Genomic DNA, 21,931 nt, shown 5'->3' with positions numbered 1-21,931 from the left:
CACCAGTCATGGACTTACCGCTACAGAACTGGTGGTAGGTCATTGATAGCACACTAACAACCATGAGCAAGGTAGAAATGCTGCATGCTGATAAAATTGACTCTCAGATGTTATTACTACAGCCCCCGGCAAATAACGTGAAGAAAATTGAAAAGCAACTGGATCATTTAAATTCTCTCATAATGAATGCCCAGAAACAGACTGACAAGCCAATGGAGCGGTGTTATTGCTCCCTCCTCCTCGTAAACAAATTCAGCTCTTCCCAAAATGATGTTGGATCTTCGTAGAGAATATAAAGCAAGCAACATATGACATAACAGTAATGGAAGGCCCCTTTTATGAAACGCTCAGCTCAGTGGTTAAACATCTCGGTCACACATCAAAAAGTCGACCAAAAACTGGAACCGAACCCAGAGAATCCGGAACCAGAGGGTAGTGAAGATCAGAAAATCCTTTTTTGCCCTCTGGAAACAAATGTAGATCCTGAAGACGCTGCAGTGATCAATGTCACCACTGTGGGCTATGCATCACAAGCCAATAGTTTTTCAAATAAACTCTCCATAAAGAATAGAAAATGCCTGAAGAAATTAAACAAGAAGCAAAAACAAAAATCGAAAATAGTATTGTATCCTATTTTCAGAAACTTCAGAGAAAAGACATCTATTCCCGTCGGAGATTTTGTCAAGAAGAAGGAAAACACCTCACTTAGTAACTCTTTGCTGCTAGTTGAATTTGCTGACCCTCAGGTCCCAACCATTAAAAAAAACAGACAGTAATTGATACAATATGCATTCGGGGAGATTCAAAAATGGAAAAACTCTGTGAACATGTCTATGTCTTCTTTATACAGCAGCAAATCAACAAAGACCAACGGGGCACAGAGGGAGACCATTCCACATCGGGAAGTGGAAAGAGATAATGTCCAATAGGCTTCCCCTTCCAATTGCACACAACACCTCCAAAGAGATAAAGGGGCAACGGATAGTCAAAGCCAGATGTTCTCTTCCCGCTTAAAGCCCAAATTGCATGATATGTCCAAAGGGGTGGAATTCTCTCTCGACACAGTAGGCCTTACTGCTCAGAAATTTCCTCTCAGATTCCCCAGCCAGAGAAACCTGTTCTGGTGCATCCATTTACATCTGCGCCATATACAAATTATGGAACAGCTAACTCTCGACATAATTGCTATCCATTAGACTCCCCTAAAAAGTCCAAAATATGAAAAATCTTAATATTCCAACCTAAGTATGTCTCAAGGGGAAAGGTAGATAGTCAAAATAAGAGCAACATACTCAAGCTATTGTCATCTCTACCTAAGCTGGGGACACTGGACTCGAAAGATTTGATATATATTATGGTTATCTCGAGGTCTGAAGAGAATCCATAGGACTCTACAGAAGTACTATTTAGAAATGAAGAGATCACCAGGCAGATAGAAATGCATCGAAAGATTCTGGCAGAGTGGGGCATAAGTATAACTAACCCAGCAAAACCAAAATATCCCTGGCTTCTTGCAAACAATAAGGCCCTGTCTGCACCCTGTCTCTGTACTTTGTGCCTCCAAAGGGTTGGCTTTCTCCTGATCTGTAGCAAAACACATTACAATCTCAATGGACCAAGCAGCAAATAAAGAGCTTGCTGGCTCACAAGGAACAGCCGTTGATGTCCAGGAAACATTCCAGGGATTATTAGATCCCCGACATCCACTACACAAACAACAATTCATGTATTACATATGTACTCATGGAATATACATGGTTTAAAATCCCTTCGAAAGGACAGGTCAGCACTTGAAAAAAGAAGCTCCAAAAACATAATTGAAACTTGGCAACTATCCCACAAGACTTGGCCGGATCATAAGGAACACTGCTTACTGATCACTCCTTCTATTACAGATCTTGATCCATAAAGCCTTGGAGTTAGATTGGAAAATCATGGCACATATTACCAGGGTTTGTATTTTTCGGAGACTAGTAGTAACCTCATCAGGTGATCGAAAAAGGAGCCCACCGCTCTTTATAGGAAACATCTATATAAATCCTAAGCAACCCAGAAAGAAAACAGTTAAGTTCAATATTTTAAAAATAATTAAGGCCATATGCCAGCAATACTCAAAAGAATTGTGGGTCTTGGTAGGTGTTAGACCTGGCAACTTGGTGTGGGTCTCCCTTCCATTTTTGCTGTTGCCTCATATGTTTTTGCTGGTGTTAGATGCTTTGGGCACTGTGCCACTGCTGTCCAGTGCCACAGAGCAAGTGATCCCTATTGTAAATTGATGTAGGAATTAGTGATTTAATGATTGGTTGGTTTGGGTTACCTGTCAGACCCTAGTACAGTGCACCAGGAGTGCCCAGGGCTGGTAATCCAAATACTGCTGGTGGGCTTGCAGCACTGGTTGTGCCACCCACAGAAGCAGCCTGTAAAAGTGTGTCTAAGGCCTGCCATTGCAGAGCCTACGTGCAGTCTGGTACTGTCATGCTGACTGGGCAAGTGCACCCACTTGCCAGTCCCTAAACCTGCCCTTTTCTTCATATCAGACACCCCTATGGTATGCCCAAGGGCAGGGTGCATTGTAAGTATAAGGTTGGACATGCCCTGGTGTGTGTGGCATGTTCTTATAATGAATTACAGCCATTTTCGTTTTTCACTATTGCAAGGCTACCTGTTCTCCATAGGCCCGAATGGGCAGTTTGCTTATTACATCTTATAATCCTAACTGACTCAGGGAACATGGTGAAAATTCGGATTTAGTTTTCCTGAACAACTCAGAATGATAAAATACATCTTTTAGCGAAGTTGGTTTTAACATTCTGTGTTTGAAAATTCCACTTTTAGAAAGTAGGTATTTTCTTGTCTAACCATTCAAACCTGCCTCTGCTAGGCTGTGTATTCCTTGTCTGGAGTTTGAGTGACAGGGCTGGGGGATTCCAGGAGACAAGGTGTGTCAGCCCAGTGGTGAATAGAGAGATCTGCATCTAGATGGAAGGGAGGAGTTGCACCTGGGACCCGAATAGGGCTGTGCCTTCCCTCCACAATGCTGACTCCACCTCCTGTGGTGTGTCTGATGTCTCTGCCCTGCACTCTGAAAGGAAAGAAGGAGTCAATGTAAACAAACTGCTCCAGGACTGACCAGAACTGGTTGTTTGGACTAGGCAAAGGCCTCTCTGCCGTCAGAGAACAAAAAGAAACTTGGTATGAATATTGGGACCCCAACCCAAGAACTTTAGATCACTTTGGGAAACAAGAAGAAACCTTTGCTGAGGAGTGGAACCAGAAGAAACTGAGGAGAGATGAGAAAGGACTTTGTGTGCATTTTCATTCAACTTGTGAAGGATCTCCAAGGGCTTGGAAAAGAGCTTGCCTCCTGCTGACGTCTCAGGGACAACAAACTTCAACACCAGCTCCCCAGAGTTCTTTGGAAGTGCCTGCTGCTGATTTGGGCCTTCTGAGGGACTGCGTGTCGCAATGAGCTGGAAGCGCGACTCAAGAAGAAGAAGCGTGTCGCTGTCGCAGCCGCTGCCGTCGCATCACTGAACAAGGGTGTCGCTACTGTAGCTGTTGCATTGCACAGCATCACGAGAAGCGTCCCGCAACACCGAAGAAACGTGTCGTTGTTGCAGCCGCTGCCGTCGTATCACTGAACAAGGGTGTCGCCGCTGTAGCTGTCGCATTGCACTACATCACGAGAAGAGTCTCGCAACAAAGAAGAAGCGTGTCGCAGCCGTCGCATCTCTGAACAAGGGTGTCACCGCTGTAGCTGTCGCATTGCACCGCATCACAAGAAGCACCTCGTATCCACGGAGAAGTGTGCCGACGTCGCAGCCACTGTCATCGCATCACTGAACAAGGGTGTCGCCGCTGCAACTGTCGCACCGAGCGGAAGTGTCTCGCATCGTTGGAGAAGAGTGTCGCCGCCAAAGCCGCTGTCGTCGCATTACTGGACAAGGGTGTCGCCACTGCAGCTGACGCATCGAGCCAAGACATCTCGCCACATCGGAGAAGCGTGCCGCATCAGGAAGATCTTCACGTCTTTATTTCTTTGCACCAAAATCTTCAACGCATCACCGTCCTTGCAACACTTTAGTTGCCTGGCATTACGCATTTTAAGGTAAATTGAACTAAGAGTGTCGCATTTTAAGAACTAAAGAGAACTAAGCTAAAACTATGATCTTAAGTAACAGTATTGTGGGTTTTTGTTGTTTATGGTCTTGTGTTAAATCTATATATAGTATACTTATTTTTGATATAAAACTTGTGTGGTGTCCATCTGTAGTGTTGTCACTTGATTACTGTATGTGGTCATAAATGCTTTACACACTGCCTCTGAGATACGCCTGTCTGCTCATGCCAAGCTACCAAGGGGGTGAGCAGGGGTTATTTTAGGAGTGTACCCCCTTGCCCTGACTAGACATAAGGTTCCCAATTTGTCACAAGTACCTACCTGTGCCAACTAGAGACCCCCAAATCTAACAGTAGGTGACTTTAATATGTTTTTTCCGTAGACGTTCCCCTGGGCAGCAAGACGAGGACAACTTATGGAGTATCCTGAAGATTATGTCTGATCAAATAGAGAGAGACAAAGCTGGCAATAAGTTTGCTTCCACCTTAAACGCTTTGGACCTACTACTCTAAACAGAAGAGCAATTATCGATCAACCCACCAGCTATACTCATACAAACATCTCTTCCACCTTGCTGATTGACTACATCTGTGTTTCTACCCAGTATTTTACCTGGATAAGCAACTTTCAGTTTTGTACTACCCAATTAGCGACAATGCTTGGCTGGCATGCTCCATACACAGAGAGACCTCGAAATTATCACAACTGCAAGTAGTTGGTAAATAAGATGGCACCTGTGGGCTGCAAAGAATTAAATGGCCCATAACACCAGCCCCAGGGGCCCTGTCCAAGCTGAGAAAAGAGCTGCAAAGTAAAGCATTTAACTGAGTAGTCTCCACTTCAAGCTGGCAAACCCTACTGTCCAGAATATTGGAGAAGTGGGCAAACAAGCCCCAAATAATGGGTAGGACCCATCCTCAGAATTAAACCAATAACCCTGAATTGAGGACTTTGAAACGTGAACTAAATAAACTCCGGAGGTATGTGCACTAGGCCTGGGCAAAAATGTCGTTCCGTTCGCGGAAATTGCGATAATTTGACATTTTCGCGTTCCGCGGAGAGCGCGAAAATGTCAAAATTTCCGCTTTCCGCAGCTTGGCGATAATTTGTTTCTTGCTCGCGCTGTAAAATAATACATTCTCGCGCGCGCGAGATCGCCTTACCTGAATCCTGCTTTCGCCGACAAGTTTTCTTGATCCGGTCGCGTTCTCCATGAGATGTTGGATTGTTTTTAGCCATTTGCGCTGTCTCGCGACAGTTCGCGCCCGCAGTGACGTCATGCGTCGCGCGATCACGTCTTTCTTCTCGCGATCATGCATCGCGAGACAACTCAAAACAAGATGGCCGCGCCCGCGAGCAACCACATGGGTAAGTTGGCGACCCGCAACCATGCAGAAAATCTCGCGAACATGCTGGAAAAAAAAATCCGCATCTTCGCGATATTTCCGCTTGTTTGCGATAATTTTAAACATTTTTGCGATAATTTGCGAAAGTGGATTTTGCAAATTCCGCCCACCCCTAATGTGCACAAAGACTCTGCCACTGCTAGTGTGCTAGCGGAGATCAGGAAGACTTTTAGGTAAAAAGCCCAGGAAATTGGCCATGCAAATGAAGAACAGGTATGGGAAGAATTATATGAGGCTCCAAAAACAAAAGATCCAATGAAATTTTGGAACCTTGTCAAGAAAAAATCGCATCAAAATATCTGGAAAAAGTCTCCAGCGGTCACAGCCATGCAGTGGATGCAATACATTCATAACTTGTACAATCCAGGACAAATAGAAGGTAACCAAGAGGCACCATTTGAAGAATTTTCAGACTGTTCCAGTTCAATTCAAAGTACCTCATCTTGAGCTGATGTCATTTTCCCTAAGCTTCAATTAAGTATACCTTCACCTCTTTTAGAGCCGCTGCAGCCACTGGCCCAAAAGGCATCTCTACAAGGATTTCTAAAAATGCTACAGAAGACTGGTCCGCCACTCTCAATCCTCCTTTTATAAACTGGTTCATGGGAAACACAGTGCTGAACAGTTGGAGAGGCTCTATACTTATCCCAATTCACAAAAAGGGACCCTGTGATAACCCAACCAACTTCTCACTTATTGCCTTACTGGATGTGGAAAGCAAATGCTTCGCTAGAATTTTAAACAAGGAGCTAGAAGAGTGGTCCCGCACTGAGTCCCTTGTTCCCATCGCCCAAACAGGCTTTAGGTGCGGGCACGGAACCAAAGACAACTTGATGACACTCTCCTGATTAAAACTGCGGATACCAATAAATCTCCACCGTTATATGTTGCCTCGACAGACTTTAAAACTGTTTTCTACAGAGTAAAAAGAGAGAGATTGTGGAAGAAGTTGTCAAATTAGGGCATCAGAGAAGGCCTCCTGATCGCCATTAGCAGTTTATACTCTGACACATGGGTAAAAGTGAAAGTAACATCAAATAGAGTCACTACCCATAGACTTAAGACCACCACCAGAGTAAGCAAGGTTGCATTCTTGCGCCATTGCTGTTCAGTCTTTATCTATCCACCATTAACATTGCATTGGAAGCCACACTTGCACTACCCCCGAAGTTTGCAGGGCACCACATACATTGCCTCGCGTATGGGGATGACACTTTTTTATTTTATCATACAGTAGTGGGGTTGCAGCGCTCACTGGCGGCTCTAGGTTGTTACTGTGCAGAGAATAAACTTGAAATTAACTACAGTAAATCGAAAATCATGGCCTGCGGACTGAGAAACAAACGTCCAGCCAAATTAAAGCTTTGCATAAAAAACGTGGTTCCGGAACAAGTGACTAGCTCAAAATATTTGGGCATCTATTTTAACTCTTACAGCTCACATGTTACACATTTAGGACACTAAAGTTTCTGGTCTGTCAATGACTATGAACATTCAAAGGCTAGCTTCTATGATGAATGGGTCTGATCTTACTGGCATCTGCAATGTAATCAATGCCAAATGTAAGCCCACTCTTACGAATGGCACCTTGATCTTTAAGGAACTTATTTCAGGCTAGCTGCACAAAGCCCAACTGAGGTGTTTCAGATGACTTTTTAATCTCCCTGATGCCGCTCCATCTTCACAGGTGCGTCTGAAATTTGGGCTTTTTAAACAATCATTATTATCAAAGGCTCGATTTCTGGGATATTATGGGAAGCTCAACACAACGGCTCCAGGGTCACTCAAGGAAGTGATTTGCAGAGGCATCCATCACAAAAAGCTAAAATGAGAACACTACCTGAGGAATGCAATGAAAGCCCTGGAGAGGACTAACATTACACTCCCTAATTTATCCCCGAAACTTTCAGTAAAACTACTTTTAAAGACACAGCAAGGATACAATCGAGGGCCACAGATATTCAAGATCTGTTCCACAAAGTTCAGGCCAACCGATGTGACTCATTGTATCAAGTGCCAAGGAGATCCGCATATTTATCTACCCGCATGAAACTGTCAATTAAGAAAGAATTATTGAGATTGAGATGTGGTCTAATTCTTTTAAAAACTGATACATTTGGAAGGCTAACAGGTCTCTTGAGCAGCAGTGCCGCTTATCTAACTTTAAGAAGGAAAGTTTAGCCCACATAATATGTGTTTGCCCAAGTTTAAAAAATCTTAGATGTTTTTGACTGAAACCGTTGTTTTGTAATCTTGGCATTAGGTACTGTAACACAGCGATCTTGCATGTTCGAGCGGTATGAGCAAACATCTAACAGCCTTTGTGAAATTCCATAAAGAAACTCAAAAATTGTTGACCTTGAAATTAACAAACTCCTGAGCATTAGTGTTATTATGATTTTTAAAGGGGTCGGCCAAAACTTTTTAGGATTGGTTTTATTCTGGTTAAATCCTTTTCTCATGCGCTAATGATTGCACTTTGCACTTTAGGGAAGTTGGTCTCTATCACGCTGCACAACAGGCCCCTTGCGTTATTTTTTTCTACTTTTACTTTGAATGATTATGATGTATTATTATTGTATTGTTTCTTTTGATATTGTGATGGTTTCTAATAACTTGAAAAATAAAATGTATCTATCTATTTGCTTTACTCAAGGCAGAGGATGTCTCAGGAAAAGGAACTTAAGCAGTTACTCCAAATAATATGAATCTTCAAAGACCTAACTTAACTATGTTTGCAATGATTTTGTGGCCTCACTATCTCAATAGAAATATAATAAAAGTAAAAAAAATATTGTGAGTCATGGTGCTGTGTATTCCAATGTAACCCCAAGAAACTTTAGCAAGTTTCACCAATAAATGAGCGTTTACCTCTTTTCTTGAGTGAGGCGTGCATGCCCTCTATATGTGAATAGATAATCAAAAGCTTCACTTATTTTTATCTGAATATCGACACGTAGAGGTTTGAAGACCTATTGATTTCTGACCATTATATTTGACAGGTGCCTTCCAGTCCTACCTTAGCATAACTAATATCAAACCTAGAGTTGTGGTCGCGTGTGCATATTGCATTATCAAGTCTAATTGCATTTTGTTTTGCAGATTCATAGTTGTAAAGCTTCCAGTCCTTTTTTACCTTTAGGTTAAAACAGAATTTCCTGACAGCAAAACTGGTTTCGAAATGTTCATCGTGTGATGGGGTTAATAAACGTACTATGACTTTTTTTAACAGTTTGCACTGCTACCTTACATCACTTAAATATTTCCACACAAATGGCGCAGTTGACACGGTAATAGTTCCTTTGGCATTGAAAACTGGCTATTACTAGGCAAGCGTACTTTAGCATTGTCAAAGTGTGACAGGTTGAAAATTAGCTGCTGCTGTGGCATACAGCAGCAAGCATTTGCATTGCAACTTTGCTCTTATGATTTAAAACAGTTGGTTTCCAGTCCTGTCAATTCATTAACCTTCAGCAGCCTAATGTTCACTGGCAACGAGAAAAAGGCTCAATGTAACAGTAGAAAAAGTACAATGCAGCACCTTTTCAATTTGACTTTGTCTTTATTACAGTAAGCAAGAACGTATGTTTAAAATGCAAAGCAAATCCCACAGCACTGCAGAAGTGTTATTAAAATAGATAATTTCAGCAATTAAATTTTGGCAGCTTAACGATTTCAACAACATCTAGAATGACAAATAGTTCCGCTATAAAAAGTGATATTTTTAAAATCCGTGTTCTGAAGTGCACAATTTGCTATGCAATTCTTTCCTCCACAGATTACCTTTCTGTTTTGATCAGCATATTACACGGTTTCTTCTGCCGGAGCCTTCATTATTAACATAATTAAACATTCTGCCCCAGAGGCATTTTGAGAAGTCATACTGCATGTGCAAAGCCTAAATGTCAGCTATGGAAAGGTCAAAGATGAGACAGACATTAAACCTGCAGAGTGGTGGTTTTATTGAGCATTATTGCGTGCCTTGTTCTTCACTTGTGTTGTTCTGGAAACCATTATTACATAAAAAATCGCCCTAAATTTGTAATATTTGTTGACGTTGTAATCGAAACAAACACTGACAACAGGTCTGGCGTCAATGTGCCATTGCATCCAAACATAGGCATTTGTAAATGCTGTTTACCTAATGTTGTTGTTGTTTGTGTCGGGTATCCCTAACATCTTGCACTTCAAAATACATCACAACAGCGCAACTGCCCTTGGGTGGATCGAGAACAATGTTAAACATCAATTTCATGAGGCAATGTATCACAAGATATGGTGCAAAACAGCATAACAAAACTACAGTAAAAAAAGAAAGGATGGACTCAATAAGTGAGTTCTAGGACGGAAAAAGAAATTTCAAAAAACTGTAATATAAAAATTTAAAAGGTACAATACAAAAACTTTAATGAACAGATGCATAAAGTCATTGTCATGAATGCTCTTAGTAATAGGACTAAAAATATTTAAACAAATCGAAAATAAACCTAGTCCCAAATGAGATGCAAAATCAAATGGACAACATCCCTAGTGGCATCAGAAAGTCTTCTGGCTCATGCCAAATTCGAAGGTTTATATAGGAAATCTTCTCATAGAATAAAATGAAAGTGCAGATTCAACATGGCGTGAGTAAAATAATTATATTCTTAGCAAATCATAACATTAAATGAATTAGCTTCATACAGTCTTACCAGCTAAGGACTATACCACTACATGAGTATTGATTCAGCCCCCTCTATGATGATGCCTTCTGCAAATGTCAAAACAAACTAGTAGCAAAAACAACAGTGAACTGTTGTGAATGAATGCAATACTGTGAGCAGGCAGAAGTTCTGTGAAGGAAAGTTACATTACTGAGCCCATGCTAGAGAGTCTTGTTCGAGAACAGTGATGAAGCGCAAAAGCTGAATATTCTTTACACAACACATAAACCGATAACAAAAAACAAATTTGCACTTTGCACACATCTAAAAAACCAAAACTGAAACTGAGAAAAATTGGAGTACCAGCACCAAAAAAGTGTGCTTGGATAGGGAGTGATAACAAGATTAATCAAATATTGAATTAAGCATGTTTATTAACTGATTACCTTATATGTTTAACAAAGTCAGCATGAAACATTAATGATGAAACATTTCTATTGGCTTCATTGTGGAGTGCCATAACAGTATAGAAAGTGGTGCAATTCATGTATGCAATATGCTATGTTACTGAAACTTTCAGTATACGTGCCTAACATTATAAAGATCTTATATCTTTAGAATCAATTTTATTTTAATGATTTTTAGAAATAGTTTACGTGTAGGTATTTTTGAAATTTTTGTTAGTAGGCCATAATCAGAGTTGAACATTTCTGTGTAATAATCACTGACAACCTTACAAGTATGCTCATAAATGATATGTTTGATTTATTTCAATATGCTTGAACTTAACCAGGAGTTTATTTTACTAAATGAGAATTACTAACTTTAAAATTAATTGGATTGCCTTTTCTACCTTAGGTTGCATTATTTCATAGAATGGTGTCATAAATATTTGTTACAGTTCCTTAAATGTAGCTTTATCTGTTTTTTTTATGCGACATTCTTTAAGCAATAAGACAATTTTCAGCATTTCTTTGTGTCTGAATTCGTAGGAACCCAACCTTTGGACTATATCCATGAAGAGCAACACAGTAAATAATCTCTTTGTCAACTAACCTATGAGAACGGAATGACCAGCTTGGGAAAGTATGTTGGAGTACCAATTAGTACCTGGTGAAAGGAAGAATGATCACATAATGATCAGACCATCGTACGGTGACAACTGATGTCACATATGGATGATTTGGAGTATAAAAAGTAACTTTCCCAGGAAGAGGGAGGCCTCTTCATTCCCCCTCTCCTCTATTGTTGACTGGCTCACAGACTATCTTTCCATGCCCCCTGCCTTTTTCCCCTCATTGTTGAACCTGGCTACTGGACGATTTGGAGCTGTCTGGTGTGAGACCAGACTTGAACTTTCATGTTTAAAGCTCCACTCTCCTTGCCAATGCCCCTGTACTTTCCCTAGTGGACTTTAGCTTGATCCCTTTGCCCATGCTAGGAAAACTCTAGTAAACCATCCTCCTGCCTTTGTTGGTGGTAGGAATTTCAAATTCTGAACCATCATCTCATAAATGCTTTTATTTAGAAATAGATTTACTTTTGCTAGATGTGTGCTTTTATAGTTCGAGCTGTAAGACTCATGACATAGTTTCTTAAAATGTTACTTATATGCATTGATTTTGGATTTTTAATACAACAAAAAAAGTAACTGAATATGGCAGCAATTTTCACTGCAAAAGGGGCTCCACAAAAACGTGTTCCCACTTTGTAGAAAAACACCATACTCCATGATCTGAGATGGACTGTTCCTGTGGCAAATAATCAGTGGAACAAGAAATCTCTCTTTCAAAAGGAATAGCTTTGGATTTTCCCTCTATTCACAAATGTGGATGGATTAAACAACAAAATCCCATGGAATTAACTTGATCACTAGAAAAAGCCTGTACCCAACTTCTCCCAAAAACATTCTTGGCTAGGGGTGGGTAAGGATAAAACAAGTTCACATCTGCAGGGAGGAGGTGACCATCCAAACAGAAACCTGGGAATAGGGAAAATGTCTTTCATTACAACAGAAAGGGAGATTATTGTCTCATCCCTTAAACACAACCCATATGATGACTTTAGTAACTACACTGATGATACTAACATTATCATCAGAGGAGACATGAAAATATATTCCTATTTTTCAAGTATTGACTACTCTAAGATGGCCACCATTATCCTGTCACCTATCATGACTTAGGTTCATGTCACAAAATCTATATAAGTTCTGCCATTCCTTGTAGCTACTAAGATACCTCGACTTTGGCTAATATTATCAGACCAACGACTGATTAAAACCATTGCATGACTTTTTTATTGGGATTTCAATGAATAAGTACATATACATCCCTGCCGACAGCGACCAATCTAAGATGGCCACCGTCGTTATGAGGATGCCTGATTACACGACTGACACATCGAGATGTCATGACGTGCATCTGGGGTCCTGGTGAGCCACCGTCAGATGAATCGCACACTGGGCAGTGAGCATCGTATGAACACCTGCCTTACCGGTTAATAAAATAGACTTAAACAAAAATGATATCCTTGACTCGCTCAGTCATCCTCAAGTTCCCCATCCAGCCAATACCTCAGCGACATTGCTCCCACTTGATTGAAGTAATTGTTTCCAGCTGATTGTGATCAAGACTAGATTGACATCATGTGGCAGCTCCACACTACATAAACCAAACCGATTCACACATTCCATACCTACAGGCTGGCAGAGGAGGGTAGGTCGAGGAAAAATTTTCCCACGAGGATCACATGAGTGCACATCCACATTGTATGTTGTACCTAGCCACTCTAGAGCACGTCTTACTTACTTCTTTTATTTATTTTACCTTATACCTCACTCTAATATCTACTGGGATTCTACTTACTGGTACTGTATGCTTTTTTTTTACCAGTTTTACCTGCAGCTCAGTCGCAAACCTCTGCCTAACCTAAGGGTTACCTCTATGTTGAATTTAGGGTGAGATCTTGAGAAATGCATTGTTTATGCTCAAAAGAGCATTGTGATTTTATCACACTGCCCCTCTTAAATGATTATGAGGCATACACTGTACAATTGACATGGAATGTTCACCTACCTCTGTCCCCAACGCACAGAGTATCATTCAAGAATTGATGTGTATTGTAAGTTAAGTTTGTCTTTTTGTGTTTTTTCTCTTGAAAATACTTAATTTTCAAACTGCGCAACGCCACAATGGGAGCGCTACACTCCAGTGACCATGATTCTAAATGTCTCACTGTCTATTTAAGTCTGAAGGTAACTCGTTCATGAGTAGTATAGATATATTCTCATTATTCTTCATCGGTAGAATCAACCCCACTGAATTGATGCAGGTGCAGTATCCTCTACTCTAGTGGGCACCCAAGATCTAATGGTGGACCCATATCCTTTAACACATAGGCTAGAAATAATATTTTTTTCGGTCCTGATGAAATGCCATTTGACCCTCCTGGCAGCTAAGGCATGAAACATGTCTACCCAACTAAGTTTTTCACATACTTGCTATAAGGGTTCATTGTGACTTCAAGATAGCGTCCTTGTTTTTACTGTGTCAAGAACCCTATAAATACTTCCCTGGTTCCCTCAGACTATTTTATTCTCACTCCTTTTTACCACCCTATTTCTATCACACCTCACATATGCTCACCTAACAGCATCTACAGATCAAAAAATCTCCCCTGAAGAGCCCCAGGCCTGTCAAGCATTGCTGCTCCGGCTTGACGAGGAGCGCCCTATGATAAATCATGACACCCTACTGGGCATGTGAGGGCACAATGATCTGACCACTCGGATGCCCTGCAATCCTCATGGTCGGGCCACTGATTTTATTCTGATTAGGGTCCAAGTTGCCCCTCAAGAGGCTCAAGAGGAACTACCCCTTTGTTATGTTTTGATTCAAATACTTTCGAGAACAGAGAATACAACCTTTAAAAGATGCACTATATTGAATCCATCTACTCTGTTTCCACTGCCTGGAAATGAAACATTGAATGAGGAGGTTGAACATGATTGCTTGGATCTGACTGAGTTATGTACAAAACCCAGACCTGACATACAGGATGAACCTTTGCCTGATTCTTATCATGTGTTATTTGTTTATGGTTTCTATTTGCAGGACAATGAAACCTGAAAGCTGATTATGCCGTCTGTACAGCTGTAGATATTGTGGAAGTGTCTTAGTTGCAAAGAGTGTATTTGGCGCAGGTTGCTGAGCTGATTGCCTTGAGATGGGTTTGCAGTGTTTCAGAACAATTCAGAGTAATAACTTTTACAGATAGTCAGAACGGCTTTGAAGTCATATAGGACTTCGGGCAAATGTGGTCACAGTGTGGGTTCATGACTTCATCCGGATTGCCTATACAAAATGGAGAAAATGTGAGGAACAGTTTGCGGTCCCCACAGGTGCCTGCCCAAATTGCAGTAGTCAAGTTCTTAGCTCATAGACAAGGCACTGGCTATGTTACTGTTGGTGTAGATATGCTGGCGAAATGGCCAAATACTGAGCCATAAATTCCCATAACTTTAAAGAGGATTTGAATAATGATACATCATTCTTTACATAACACATAAGCTGATTTTGACAACGAAAACACAAATGTGCACTTTGCACAAGTCGAGAAAGCCAACACTGGAATTAAGAAAAATTGAATTACCAGCACCGTAAAAGTGTGCTTGGATTGGTAGCAATAACAAGATTAATCAAATAATTTATTTAATGTATATTTTTAAGAAAGTCATCACGAAAAATTAATGATGCAATATGCTATATGACTGCAATTTTCAGTATAAGTGCCTAACATTATAAAGATCTTATATAATTAGAAACAATTTTATTTTGATGATTTTCAGAAATAATTTACCTGTAGGAACTTTTGACATTTTTGGTAGTAGGCCATAATTAGAACTGAACATTTCTGTGTAATAATCAACCTCAAGCTGGGTCTGGGGGCTCAGTGGACTAATAAATTCACTGCAGGGTCCTGTGTTTGACCTTATGGCCACAGGTTCAAACCCTGGTGGGTACTCTCATCCTTTCTGCGGTCGACAAAATGAGTGCTATTGGGTTGGATAACAATAAACTTTTGTTATTTAGCGCCAACATGCCTCTTTCGGGTTATGTTGACCTTACAAGTATGCTCATATATGATATGCTTGATTAGTTTCAATAGGCTTGAACTTAATTAGGAGTTTTCTTTTTCTAAATAAGAAATGCTATTTCTAAAATGCATTGAATTGGTGGGAACCCAACCTTTATATTATATCCATGAAGAGCAACAAAGTAAATAGGCTCTTTGTCAATAAACCTATAAGGACAGATTGAACCGTCTTTTCTCATGACCAGAATGGGAAGTATGTTGGAGTATTAATTTGTACCTGATGAACGGAAGAATGTTCACTTGATGATCAGACAATCGCATGGTGACAACTGATGTCACAAATGGATGATTTGGAGAATAAAAAGTGACTTTCCTAGGAGGAGGGAGGCCTCTTTATTCCCCCTCTCCTCTATTGCTGACAGCCTGTCGGACTATCTTTGCATGCCCCTTGCCTTTTTCCCTTTGCTGATGAACTTGCCTACTGGACGATTTGGAGCTGTCTGGTGAGAGACCAGACTTGAACTTTCCAGATTAATGCTCCACTCCCCTTGCCCATGAACTTTTGCCTAGAGGACTTTAACCTGATCCCTTTGTCCATGCTAAGAAAACTCCTGTTATCAATTCTCCTGCCTTTGTTGGTGGTAGAAATCTCAAATTCTGAACATCTTCTTTAAGGATGCTTTTATTTAAAAATAGATTTACTTTGGCTAAATGTGTGCTTTTATATTTCGAGCTGTAAGACTCATGACAGAGCTTCTTGAAATGTTATTTATATGCATCGATTTTGGATCTTCAATAAAATAACCAAATTATCTAAATTTGTCTTTTGCTATGTCTCAATGTTCTTTCTAAAGAAACTGTGCTTACAGTTATCTGATTTCTAAATGCATTTTAGAAAGTGTCATAGATTATTTTCAGAACATCCGGTTCTTTTGCTGTTGTTCTTCCTTCGCTAGAGCAGAGCTATTGGTTTGCATAATTCTTGTCAGACTGAACTTCTTTAGAAGATTGGGTTTTCCTCTTGACAATACTTTATCTCTATATCATGCTTCTGAGAGTAGTGTTTTTAAACCTGTTCTCCAATTTGTGAGTTGGCTACCATTTATTAATCCTAATTGGGTGGCCGACAGTGGGACATCCTGATTTCTCACCCCTCACTATGAAGAAAAGCCCATCTGAGGACGAATACCTCTGTGGATGAAATATAGAATCTGAATAAAAAGTTAACTGTATGGGTCCAGTGCTAGAGAAAAACAAACAGTGTTTCAGCTGCAACAACAGCATTTTTCGAAAATCAACAACCATGACTTGCTTAACTATGTGCAGAAGAAATAACAAACAGTCAATGGGACATGATGAGACATCCATTTTGAACAAGAGGATGTCAAAGCCTAACTGAGGCCTAGTTCGTTTAGGCTATGAGAACACATTTTAGTAGGTTATATTGAAATAATTTTAAAGACAATAGCATCATATAAGTATAGTCACATAAATTCAAATGTAGATTACTATCCTACACATTGTTACTAATGCACAAATAATCTTAAACACGCAAAACATTGTACACTGTCCTATTAGCTTTGTCATTGCTGAGAAAAAGCAGCAAAAAGGATTGCTTTCGGTATAGGAATGACATAGGAGATATATAACAGAATGTGGCAAACAGTGTGATGACTGAGTGTACTTTTCACTTGTAAATTGTCCCTCATTCAGTCAACAAAGCACTTCCTGGAAGGTGGAATGATATTCCAGATAACCAAAAGTCTGAAGTAAAAGGGTAAAACCAAAGTCAAGTCTATTATTATTTCTAAGAATCAGAAATGGTTTAAGGCAAGGGAAAGTAGGCTCTGGCCCAGCGCCCCATCCTGTCAGGGGGCCCCATGATGGAGCCAGCTTTGTTTTGCAGAATCTTCTCCAGATGACCTTTAACCCCTTCGCTGCTAGGCCTTTCCCCCCACCTGTGCTAAGCCTTTTTTTGGCTATTTGGGGTAGTTTGAGCTTAGGCCCCTGTAACTTTTTGAGCACAAAAGGTATCCACGCCAAATTTGCGTCCTTTTCTTCCAACATCATGGGGATTCTAAAGGTACCCAGGGTTTGTGGATTCCCCTGGAGGGGGCCCATAAATTAGCCAAAATACAGCTAAATGTTGGTTTTTGGGGGGAAAAATGGGGAAAAAGTGCTGCAAATGAAAGTGTCTGGGTTTTCCCTGCAAATGGTATCAAAAAAGGGATTGTGGGGCTGAAATCACAATTTTCCCAGCTTTTATGGAATGACAGACTTTAGTCAGAAAACCAACATTTTTTACACAGTTTTGGCATTTTTCTGGGACATAGCCTATTTTTGGTATTTTTTGTGCTTTTAACCTCCTTCCAGTTAATGGAAGAAATGGGTATGAAAGCAATAATGGATCCTGGAAAGCTATACATTTTAGAAACGTAGACAAAATTCTGAATTCAGCAAGGGGTCATTGTGTAGATCCTTCAAGGTTTCTTTATAGAAACTAACAGTTACATTTTGAAAAAAACAGCCATTTGTGTCAACGTTTTCAGCTGTAACTTCTTCTAATTATGACAACTCTTTCAAAGCAATATGCTGTTACATCCGTTGGACCTTACTGGTTGTGGAGATATATAGGACTTGTAGGTTTACCAAGAACCCGACGAACCCAGAGCCAAAAACTGAGCAGCAACTTGCAAAGGTTTTTCATTATGTACCGGGTATATAGCAATTATTGGTATGAAAGACACCTATGTATTTCTGAAATATAGAGTTTAGAAACAGTAGAAATTGCACATTTCCGAAATTAGGAATACTCATACTTGCATTAGCATTATCGGTCATTTTTCAAAATGACTTCCTTTTTACACAATGTCTTTCATTTGGAAGGCAGAAATCCATCGAAAGTCAATAGGTAATAACAGTTGCTCTACAAATCTGAATTACCCTAAGTCTCCTGATAAAAATGGTACCTCACTTGTGTGGGTGGGCCTAGTGCCCAAGACAGGAAACGGCTCAAAAAGCAACGAGAACACACCACATTTTCACAAAGAAAAATGACCCTTTTTTTGCAAAGTGCCTAGCTGTAGTTTTTGAACCCTAGCTCTGCCAGCACCTAAGCAAACCAAGCAAACCTATACATTTTTGAAAACTAGACACCCAGGGAAATCCAGGAGGGGGTGACTTGACTGGCGCTCACCATGTTTTGTTACCCAGAATCCCTTGCAAACCTAAAAAATTGTCAAAAAACCCACATTTTCCTCATATTTCTGTGGTGGAAAGTTCTGGAATCTGCGTGGATCCACAAAATTCCACGCACCAAACGTTCCCCAAAGTCTTCAGAGAAAAATGGTACCTCACTTGTGCGGGTGGGCCTAGTGCCCGCGACAAAAAAACGGCGCAAAACGCAACATGGACACACCACAATTTCACAGTGAAAAATGAACCTTTTTTTGCAAAGTGCCTAGCTGTAGTTTTTGAACCCTAGCTCTGCCGACACCTAGGGAAACCTAGCAAACCTATACATTTTTGAAAACTAGACACCTAAGGAAATCCAGGATGGGATGACTTGACTGGCTTACACCAGGTTCTGTTACCCAGAATCCCTTACAAACCTAAAGAATTGTCAAAAAAACACATTTTCCTCACAACGTATTGAGGCGACATCAAAATTGCCTATCTCAAAATGGTTTGGGCCCTTGGCTGTCGCGGGGACTTGGGCCTGCCACATGAGTGAGGCACCATTTTTATCGGGAGTCCCTGGGGAACGCTGGGTAGTAGGAAATTTGTGTCAGCCCGATGCTGCCACAACTATCCCACACCAAAATGTGTGAAAAAGTGATTTTTTCAGCTACATTTGTGGTTTGCAGGGGATTCAGGGTAAGGCAGCGTTGGGGGATCCACGCAAGTCATACCTCCCTGGAATCCCCCGGGTGTCTAGTTTTCAGAAATGTGTGGGTTTGGTAGGTTTCCCTAGGTGGCCGCCGATCCCCGGGCCAAAAAGTCATGGGACCCCCTTGAAAACCAGGTCATTTTGAGATAGGCAATTATGATGTCGCCTCAATACGCTTTGGGCCCTTGCCTGTCACGGGTACTTGGGCCTCCCACACGAGTGAGGCACCATTTTTATCGGGAGACCCTGGGGAATGCTGGGTGGTAGGAAATTTTTGTCAGCCCAGTGATGCCACAACTTTCCCACACATAAATGTGTGAATAAAGTGATTTTTCAGCTAAATTTGAGTTTTGCAGGGGATTCTGGGTAAGGAAACGTTGGGGGATCCATGCAAGCCATACCTCCCTGGAATCCCCGAGGTGTCTAGTTTTCAGAAATGTGTGGGTTTGGTAGGTTTCCTTAGCTGGCCGCCAAGCACGGGGCGAAAAACCCAGGTGACTCCCCCTTGCAAAACCAGGTTGTTTTGTGATAGGCAATTTTGATGAACTCCTCAATACGTTTTGGGCCCTTGCCTGTCACGGGTACTTGTGCCTCCCACACAAGTGAGGCACCATTTTTATCGGTAGACCCTAGGGAACGCTGGGTGGTAGGAAATTTGTTTCAGCCCGCTGATGCCACTACTTTCCCACACAAAAATGTGTGAAAAAAGTGATTTTTTCAGCTAAATTTGATTTTGCAGGGGATTTGGGTAAGGAAACGTTGGGGGATCTATGCAAGCCATACCTACCTGGAATCCCCGAGGTGTCTAGTTTTCAGAAATGTGTGAGTTTGGTAGGTTTCCTTAGCTGGCCGCCAAGCACGGGGCCAAAAACCTAGGTGAATCCCCCTTGCAAAACCAGGTTGTTTTGTGATAGGTAATTTTGAAGTCGCCTCAGAAGGTTTTGGAACCTTTCCTGTCTCGGGTCCTTGACCCACCCACGCGAGTGAGGTACCATTTCTATTGGGATACTTGGTGAAAGGCGAAGGGCTAGGAAATTTGGTGTTTGTTTCTGCAGCGTGAACATTTTGGCACAGTATTGCAAGGAAAATGTGACAGACATTTTGAGGTTTGCAGGACATTGTGGGTAAGATAACTTGTTGGGATCCACAAGAAAGACATCCCCATGTACTCCCATGGGTTTTTAGTTTACGACAATATCTACAGTTGGTAGGTTATTCTTAGATGGAATGTACACCTTGGCAGAGAGACTAAAAAGACAAAGATTACTGCCCAGCCATCTATTCCACAAGCACACACACATACTGGTTGGATTTGGCACGAGGGCGAGTCATAGTTCAGTATATATAATGTTATTAACAGGAGATTTCACAAAAATGAAATGCACAGTCAATAACTGAAAGGACAAAAAACTGAACCAGTGACTCGCAGCTTGTGAGCTGTAAAGCCACGTCAAGGCTGCAACCGATTTACAGGCCATTCACACACCTTTCATACCTAATACACACAAGACCATTCACATCAGCAGGCACGAAACCAACAAATTACAACATTCACAAAAAGGGACAAGGTACACCCTGCTTGAGAAAGACAGAAAAGACAAATATTTCTGCACAACCACCTATTCTTCAAGCACTCAGACATACTGGTTGGATCTGGCACGAGGGTGAGTGATGGTTCAGTATACACAGTGTATTAACCAGAGATTTCACAAAAATTAAATGCACTGTTAATAATTGAAAGGACGAGAAACTGAACCATTGACTCACAGCTCGTGAGCTGTAAAGCCACAACAAGGCACCAACCGCTTTATAGGCCATTCATACACCTTTCATACGTGTGACACGTACAAAACCATTCACACTGCCAGCCGCGTTCCCAGCACATTACAACACTCACACCAGCAGACAGCGCCATTCAAGGGCCCATCACTTTTACACGCCCATATTCCTGACGCAGCAACCACACCAGCTCACGGATTGCATGGAGTGGCATTTAGCTAGCAGTGTGTGTAGTGACCAGCAGCAAGTCACTACTCACACACCGCCAGTCAAGCGCCCATTCCAGCACACCGCCAGCCAAGCACCAGTCCACGCACACAGCCCGACAAGAGCCAGTCCACGCACACTGCTAGCCAAGCACCAATCCACGCACACTGCCAGCCAAGCACCAGCCCACTCACTGTCAGCCAAGCACCAGTCCACGCACACTGCCCACCAAGCGCCAGTCCACGCACACTGCCAGCCAAGCACCAGTCCACGCACACCGCCAGTCAAGCGTCCATCCACGCACACTGCCAGCCAAGTGCCGGTCCACTCACCGCCAGCCAAGCGCCAGTCCACGCACACCGCCAGCCAAGCGCCAGCCCACACACACCGCCAGCCAACCGCCAGTCCACGCACACTGTCATAAATTTTTTTTAAAACAAGAAAGAAAACACAAACCAATTGCAACTAGATACAAAACTATAACTACAAAAACAACAGCAGTAACTAAAGACATTCTATTGCCAAACGTGAAACTGAACAACTATATAAAACCATACAGACCAGGCAGTACACTATTAGACTCACGGTTGCTCCCAAAAACTCTTTTCAGTGTGATAAAATCTGAAACATGAGGGCACACACTGCCCAGGATTAGAAGGACAATTGGCACAGTGCATACGACTCTCCTTCCGCACACCTCTTCGCAAGCAAACTCTACATCTCTCACAGGGTGTGGGAGGAATTAAATCAGGAAAGTGGCGATCTTTCAATCTAGCCACATCCTCCACCG

Source organism: Triturus cristatus, chromosome 2_2, assembly GCF_964204655.1.
Source record: "Triturus cristatus chromosome 2_2, aTriCri1.1, whole genome shotgun sequence".
Classification (NCBI taxonomy): Eukaryota; Metazoa; Chordata; class Amphibia; order Caudata; family Salamandridae; genus Triturus; species Triturus cristatus.
The sequence above is the reverse complement of the archived record's forward strand: the minus strand, read 5'-3'. Positions refer to the sequence as shown.